This window comes from Nomascus leucogenys, chromosome 3 (genome assembly GCF_006542625.1).
Source record: "Nomascus leucogenys isolate Asia chromosome 3, Asia_NLE_v1, whole genome shotgun sequence".
Lineage (NCBI taxonomy): Eukaryota > Metazoa > Chordata > Mammalia > Primates > Hylobatidae > Nomascus > Nomascus leucogenys.
In genome coordinates this window covers 560,971-568,460 of record NC_044383.1, presented here as the reverse complement: position 1 = coordinate 568,460, position 7,490 = coordinate 560,971, and the positions used below count along the sequence as shown (strand labels likewise).

Genomic DNA, 7,490 nt, shown 5'->3' with positions numbered 1-7,490 from the left:
TGGTCTCGATCTCCCGATCTCGTGATCCGCCTGCCTTGGCCTCCCAAAGTGCTGGGATTACAGGCATGAGCCACCACACCTGGCCTGTAAGAAGTTTTTACTTTATTTTTTAATGCTAATGAAGCCCTTAAAAATCAGATGGGGTGTCAGAGGAGGGGGCTCCATTCCGACGAGGCCTGAAGCCCACGCCAGGCTCCCTGTCATGGGAGCTACACACCCCCACGGCCAGCGCCCCCTATCACGGTTGCTGGGGCCCTCCTACCCCTAGATTCCTGGCACCCACCTCCCTGGGGGTGCTCTTGGCGCTGCAGCCTCCCCACCCATCCTCTCGACGGCCTCCCTCACTCTCACCTCTTGCTGCTGTTTCATGCTGCAGTGGCAGTGAAGGGAACCTTCCAGGCTGCTCCCCGTGGGCCTCCTCTGGAGCAGGCCTGGCAGCAAGTCACTGCCCCTCAGCCTCTGATGAATGAGGGGGGTGAGGCCTGGGCCTCAGGGCAGCTCCTCCAGCCCTTGAACTCGTGGTGTCCCCAGGACTGATCAGGCTGTACAGCCAGCCACACTGACCAGCCAGCCACACTGCACAGTCAGCCACACTGACCAGTCAGCCACACTGGACAGTCAGCCACACTGAACAGCCAGCCACACTGACCAGTGCCACAAGGGACCGTAATGGCCAAGGAAACCTTCCTGATGGGGAATTTCCACTCTGACCCAGGCCCAAATACAGAGCCAAAGAAAGAATATGCAGGAAATATGTGCGTGCTGGGGGGACTCACATTCTCTGCTCGAAAATGGAATGATTTATGATTAAAGTAAACACAGGCGCCGATGGCCCCGCGGTGCCTGGAGCCCCTCGCGTCCGACCTGGGTGGAGTCCACCCAGGGCCAGCAGACCTTGTCTCTTTAATCATGGAAGGTTGTGTGGTCTGCACCTGGGCACCTGTTTCCTCAGTGAGCGTCTGAACGAGAAGCCAGGCAAGGTCACGGCAGTCAGCAGAGCACCTGAGTCCTAGCAGGCCCCCCACCCTGTGGCTCCTGACTCACTTTCTGTGGGTGGAAAGGGGGTTGGGGAGGGGGCGAGGCCCCCGCTGAGCCACAGCTAGGTTTTCGGGCTGTGGTGTGTGCTAAGAGCTTCTTTGTGGCCATGGCCTCAGCGTCCCGGGAGGGCACGCTGTCCAACTGTGGACGCTGGCTGAGAAATTCATAGGGCATCTCTGCCACATTGCCTGGCCCAAGCAAGCCCCAAGGCCAGGAGGGGCCAAGACCCTACCTCACAATGCCATGCCGAGGGGCACAGACGGGACAGCATGACTCATGGGGACATTGTTATGAAAAGGGACATCCAGGATGGGCAGAGAGCAATTGATTTATTGATTTCTCTGGAGTCAGCTGCGTTCCTCTGGCTTTCTAGAGCATCCCTTTAAATCATGTCGGGTCTGTGACCTGCAGCGACGTCTAGTCATGAAGGTAGTTTGCTGGAGTTCATTTCATGCCTTGCGCAGCTTGCCTGTGCTTTGGCTCTGCCCCCATCTGCCACTCAGCAGCTTCCAGAGCCACCAGCGCTCTGCAGGGACCCGGGTTTGGGGCCGGAGCTCACAATCTCTGTCTCCTCTGGCCAAGCCTGGGGCCTCCACCTGTGGTCACGGTCCAGGTGGCAGGCGTGACTCTGCCGGGAGACAAAGAGGCATGTCGGCGTCCACACACTGCGGGGCTCTGGGCCGGGACCAGCTCTTGACTTGGAAGCAGCAGTGGAAAGCGGGCAGTGAGGCTGAGGGGCCCCAAGTCTCCGGCCAGTCTCAGCCCAGGGCCAGGACCCCTGAGAGCTCCTGAGGACCACCTGGGTCAGGTGGTGTCAGTGGCAGCGGTGGGGGTGGAGGTGCTGAGGGAGGGGGTGTCCTTAGAGGACTCCCTAATTTATAACTGCAGAAACCCTGGGAGGGGCCAGGGGTGGCCCAAGGCCCGTGTCTCCACTCCCTGCGGCCTGGCCAGAGCAGGGCACTGAGCTGGGTGGGCACCGGGTGCCGAGGGTCCTTGCCGTGTTCCTGTGGAACACACCGTGCTATTTTCTGTCCAGTTCATTTTTCAGACATTACTACAGAGACTCTGAAGCAGTTCTGCTGGCAGGTCATGCCTGCCCTTGGGAAAACACTGCCTCCCTTCACCCAGACCCCTCAGCACCACCTCCTACGGGAAGCCCTCCCTGACCTCCACCACAGGGTGACCTGCTCTGGGCCCTCGCACGACCCCGTGAGATCGGTGCCCTCACACTGCACACCAGACCCAGGGGGAGACGAGGAACTGGAGCACAGTGGTCACGGGTGCATGGGGGGCCAGCGGTCTGACCACCCTCGCTGGAGCCTTCCCTTCCCTCAGGTCCTCATCCTGCTCTTGGATGTGCAAGTCTGGGCTGCGGACTCTGCCTCCACTTAATAAACGTCTGTTCAGTAAAAGCAGAAGGAGCCACGAAGGCGCTGCCTGGGAGTGTTTGAAGCTGGAGCGGTGTTTGTGCATGTTATTACAGTCACAGCGAACCACGGTGCACTCACTGTTGTTGCGCTTGTTAAAGAGAAATGTGCCGAAGAGGTAACTGCCATGCTACGGTTAAAACTTGCCATCTCTATTTTATTTATTGCTGTATAGGAAAATGGAAAGGTACCGCATGCCTCAGCGATTAGAACTTTACAGGCTTTCGTTTCCTATCATTGCATGTTTTTATTCAGCGGAACCGTTGCTCTCCTTTTCTTCTTAGCCCAAGTCCTTTCCTGTCTCCTGCAGGATCCTGGGTGAGGACTCGGGTGTGGGGTCGGCCTCCACCCCGTGGCTGCCGGGCCCTGCTCACAGTAGGAGATGGGGAGGGATTCATGTCAGTTAACAAAGAGACAGAGATAGGGGGTCTGGGGGTCACCCAATCAAAGACCACTTTTCCCTGAACCTAAATCCCATCCCCCAAGCGATGGAGGCTGCTGGACATTCCTGCAAAAGGGGCAGCCATGGTGGCCTTGTCCCAGCATCCTTCACTCAGGCTGTAGTTTAGGTGTCCTGCCTGTGAGCCTCAACGACAGAGGGAGCCTCGAGGACAGAGGGTGGACGGCGCCCTGACTGTCCCAGGTTCCAGCCTTAGCCTGGGCTGTGGTATCAGTCGGTCCCCAGGGCTCAGGCTGGCGGGGTGCAGAGGAGGAGGTGGTGGGTGTGGGGGGGCTGGTGGGGTGCAGAGGAGGAGGTGGTGGGTGTGGGGGTGCTGGTGGGATGCAGAGGAGGAGGTGGTGGGTGTGGGGGTGCTGGTGGGGTGCAGAGGAGGAGGTGGTGGGTGTGGGGAGGCTGGTGGGGTGCAAAGGAGGAGGAGGTGGGTGTGGGGGGGCTGGTGGGGTGCAGAGGAGGAGGTGGTGGGTGTGGGGGGGCTGGTGGGGTGCAGAGGAGGAGGTGGTGGGTGTGGGGGGCTGGTGGGGTGCAGAGGAGGAGGTGGTGGGTGTGGGGGGACTGGTGGGGTGCAGAGGGGGAGGTGGTGGGTGTGGGGGGCTGGTGGGGTGCAGAGGAGGAGGTGGTGGGTGTGGGGGGGCTGGTGGGGTGCAGAGGAGGTGGTGGTGGGTGTGGGGGGGCTGGTGGGGTGCAGAGGAGGAGGTGGTGGGTGTGGGGGGCTGGTGGGGTGCAGAGGGGGAGGTGGTGGGTGTGGGGGGCTGGTGGGGTGCAGAGGAGGAAGTGGTGGGTGGGGGGGCTGGTGGGGGGCAGAGGAGGAGGTGGTGGGTGTGGGGGGCTGGTGGGGTGCAGAGGGGCTGCTGGCAGAAGCTGTGAGCAGCTCACTGGACTCCTCAGCCTGGGAGCCAAGTGCGAGTGCTGCCAAGTGTGCAATCCTGGGTCCCTGGGCCGGGGCATTGCTCACCAGGCGGCCTTCCCACGACCCCCGGCATCCAGGGTCCCCAGGGCTGCCACCCCCTCAGCCCCAAGTCTGGGGTTCCATGCTGCCTCCTCTGTCCTCCCGGAGCAGGGTCTGGCTCTGTGGGGTCTCTCTGTGGTCGCATCCTCGCGGGTCCTCCCACCCCCACAGCCGTGGCACGCTTCCGTCCTTGCGGCTGGACGGGCCAACACCCACCACGCCCGCACGTCCCCGGCCATCCCTGGCCACCCCCGCTGAGGGGAAGAGTGAGGGTCTGGGTGTGACTTTCCCCAGGCCCTGCCGATGGGGACCAAGACAGTGAACTCAGGGGGCCTTGGCGTCACCAACTGTGTGGCCGGGACGGAGGGCCCCACGGACTGGGAGCCTGAAGGGGAAGCTCAGGGGACCTGTAGGCGGCAGCGAGAGCCCCTCCTCGCCCCCGAGGACCCCGAACGCAGCGTTGTGCTGTGATGACCCTGAGCCCGTCCCAGCACCAGCCCCGCCCGCCCGGCAGACTCCAGGCATACCTGGGCGGAGACTGTCACGGCGAGGCCATCCGTGGCTGGTGGGTCTGGGCGAGTGGCCTCTGTTCCAGCGTGGATCCAGCCGCATTTGTGAAGATGTACTTTTCTCTGAAATAGAAGGAACTGAGAAGTAAGGCTCTGGGTGTGTTTTGCGGGTGGAAGTCAGCTATGTCTGAGGGAGTCAGCTGTGTCTGAGGGTCCCCCACGGCCGTGGCCTTGCAGGGCTTCCCCCTCCCTCCCTCCTGAAGCCGTGGGGTCACAGGTCATGGCCAGGCCATCTCCCACCCTGTGGCAGCTCCTGCTACGTTCCCCAGAGTGGGGGACGGTGCCTGCTATGGGAGGCGGTACCGCAGTAGGGCCCACGGAGGTAGCAGGTCTGATGTTGCCTGGCCCTGAGGGTGCTGTGTGGCATGGCTGGGCCTCCCTGATGTTGCCTGGCCCTGAGGGTGCTGTGTGGCATGGCTGGGCCTCCCTGATGTTGCCTGGCCCTGAGGGTGCTGTGTGGCATGGCTGGGCCTCCCTGCTCTTGGTGGGGCGCCGGCTCAGGGAGGCGGTGGTGGCCGTGAGGGAGCCATGCTGGGAGGCCCACGTCCTTTTGAAAGAGAAACTGCATGAGAGTCGGGAATTCCCCAGTGGTGCCGCCTGTGGGCATCTGTCTTCTGCTGAGTGTGTGTGAGGCAGCATCGTGCACTGCGTGGACTTTTAGTTGCCCGTCAGGGTGCTTTGCAGGTGAGTCCCGATGAGCCGAAACCGCGACACTCCCTCAGCACCAGTGCAGGTTCACGGTTTCACTGGGGGAACGTCAATTCAGTAAGACCAGGGACAAGGCGCGTCTCAGCAGAAACCCGCCCACTGCCGTCACCATCGCTGACCACTCTGTTGGTTGATGTGGTGAGTGACGGCCGCAGTGGGGTTAGGATTCAACTTGGCAGTGACCTTCCACCTTCCAGGGGACGTCTCAAGCCACCTCGTTGTTCCGGCCTCAGCTCCCCAGGCCGCGGCCATGGCAGGGTTGGCTCCGCCATCTGGGTCCCAGGGAGGACCTGGGGGCACAGCCCAAGACACCCACAGTGGCATGAAACCTTCATGGTCTTAATCCCCTGAGATGTGGGGCGTTGGCTCACCGTGGTGTTGCCGAGCCCCCACTCACAGGTAAAGCTCATGAAAAGCATCTGTGACTTCACTTCAAATCTCAGACCCAGAGCGTACTGGCGGGAGTGACGGCTGTCTCTCGAGCCGAACTGTGGACTCTTAGATCCTCACGTTGCCGCCTTGGCGGGTCTCCGCTCTCTGCACCTCTTTCCTCATCGGTGAAATTGGGGTGATAACAGCACCCAGGTTAGGAGGAGGATCAAGTAGGTCGACAGGGAGGCAGTTGGAGCAAAGCCTCTGGGGACGGTTCCTGCCTGCTGGCTGCCGCTTTCGGTATGAGAACGGCTTCTGCTCGCAGTGGGGAAGGCCGCCGGGTGGGAAGGGCGGGAGGGAGAGAGGAGATGAGGATGCGCCATGAGGAGGCAGTGTTTCCGTGTCTCATTAAGAAGTCCTGACACCTTGTCATTAGCGGGGCAAACCCACCAGAGCTCCCGTTCCAGCTGCTCAGTGCCTCTCGTAGCTCCAGATTACGAGCTCGCTGCCTCAGGGAAGCCGAGTGGCTCCTTAAGGCTCCGTGTGTGCGTTTCCTTGCACTTGGGGAGGCTGAAGCTGCATCCTTCCAGGGAGAAAGCGTTGGTGTCAGATGCTAATGAAGTCAAAGTGACAAGCTTTAAAAAAGGTCACATTCCGGTGGAAGCAATCAAGGGATGGTTTTTCCCAGCAGTGCCCTGTGCTGACAGGGCCAGATTTGTGCTTTGTACTGGAAATGCCACCTGTGCAGCCTGGCGTCCCAGCGGTGGCCTCCTCTTGAGCTCAGGGACAGAGACCTCTGCCTCTGAGGGCCCAGGCCTCATAGCCTGCGGATGCTGCTGCCCGGAAGGGACCCAGCATGGGGTAGCTCAGCAGGGGCAGGGTTCGGCACTGGGAGAGGCGCTGGCCGCTGTGGCAGGGACCCGGGTGCTGGATCCCAGATGCCAGGGTGTCCTCTGGATGGGCCCATTTTCGGTACCATGAGCTGTTTTTATAAGTTTGTGTGTGGAAGTCTTGTCCAAATTCCTGATTTTCCCCAGGAATAAGAAGAAATCCCTGGGGCCCAAGAGAAGGTAAATCCTAGCAAGCTCAGCCGCGTGTCCTCTGAGAGGGCTGCGTTCCCCTCACACCTGACCTCCATGTGGGCTTTCGTAGCTGCTTCACGGCTTTCTACGGCTTTTCCAAATGTTCCAGCCTTTTCTGCCATGTCCGTGCAAGAAATCAGCTGATACTAAAGTCATTGCTGTTAGGAGAATAAAATAAATACAAAAGACAGTTTTTTAAAACCCCATGATTCAGAAGTCACTGGCTCTGACATTCCAGTGCGTCATGGCTGGCAGAGGGAGCAACCGCCTTCCAGATGCCAGCTCCCAGCAATGGCCATTCACCAGCACAGGGACCTTCCAGACACCAGCTCCCAGCAATGGCCATTCACCAGCACAGGGACCTTCCAGACGCCGGCTCCCAGCAATGGCCATTCACCAGCACAGGGACCTTCCAGACACCAGCTCCCAGCAATGGCCATTCACCAGCACAGGGACCTTCCAGACACCAGCTCCTAGCAATGGCCATTCACCAGCACAGGGACCTGGATGTTCAGAACCCTGCATGTTCGTTGTTGCTGAAATGCTGCATGGATGCATCCCGGCCAGCTGCACTGTTTTCCTCACTCCCTGCTGATGTGCGAGGACCCCGGGGATGGACAGGAGCGGCTGACACCCAGGCGGCAGGGGCGTAGTGGGCAGCAGAGGCCTCGGCTTCCGTCCTTCAGAGGAATGAGTGGCGCTGCCACAGGGCCCAGGCAGTGTCTGGGGCTGCTGTCCCTCACCCCTGACCCTTGGAGGGCCTGGGCTTTCCTGTCCACCACCTGGGGCGTGTCCAGGGGTCTGTGCATTCTGCCATTCTGGGCAAGTCACGTCTCGAGAGCACGCTTTGCCCAAGCTGGTTACCTGCCTTCACCATCAGGAACTCAC

The 7,490-nt window shown here is 60.8% G+C and overlaps 1 long non-coding RNA gene across 2 annotated transcripts; it reads right to left on the bottom strand.

Moving 5' to 3' along the window:
- Positions 1 to 2,604: 2,604 nt before the first annotated feature.
- On the bottom strand, positions 2,605 to 4,788 carry LOC115832171. 2 transcript variants are annotated; one of them, XR_004027615.1, is made up of 3 exons: positions 4,744 to 4,788; positions 4,399 to 4,503; positions 2,605 to 2,831 (listed from the first exon to the last, which is right to left on the bottom strand). It is a non-coding gene; the product is annotated as an uncharacterized LOC115832171 (long non-coding RNA). The 2 variants fall into 2 exon arrangements; XR_004027613.1 differs by lacking the exon at positions 4,744 to 4,788 and having other exon boundaries at positions 4,399 to 4,542.
- Between the last annotated feature and the right edge of the window lie 2,702 nt (positions 4,789 to 7,490).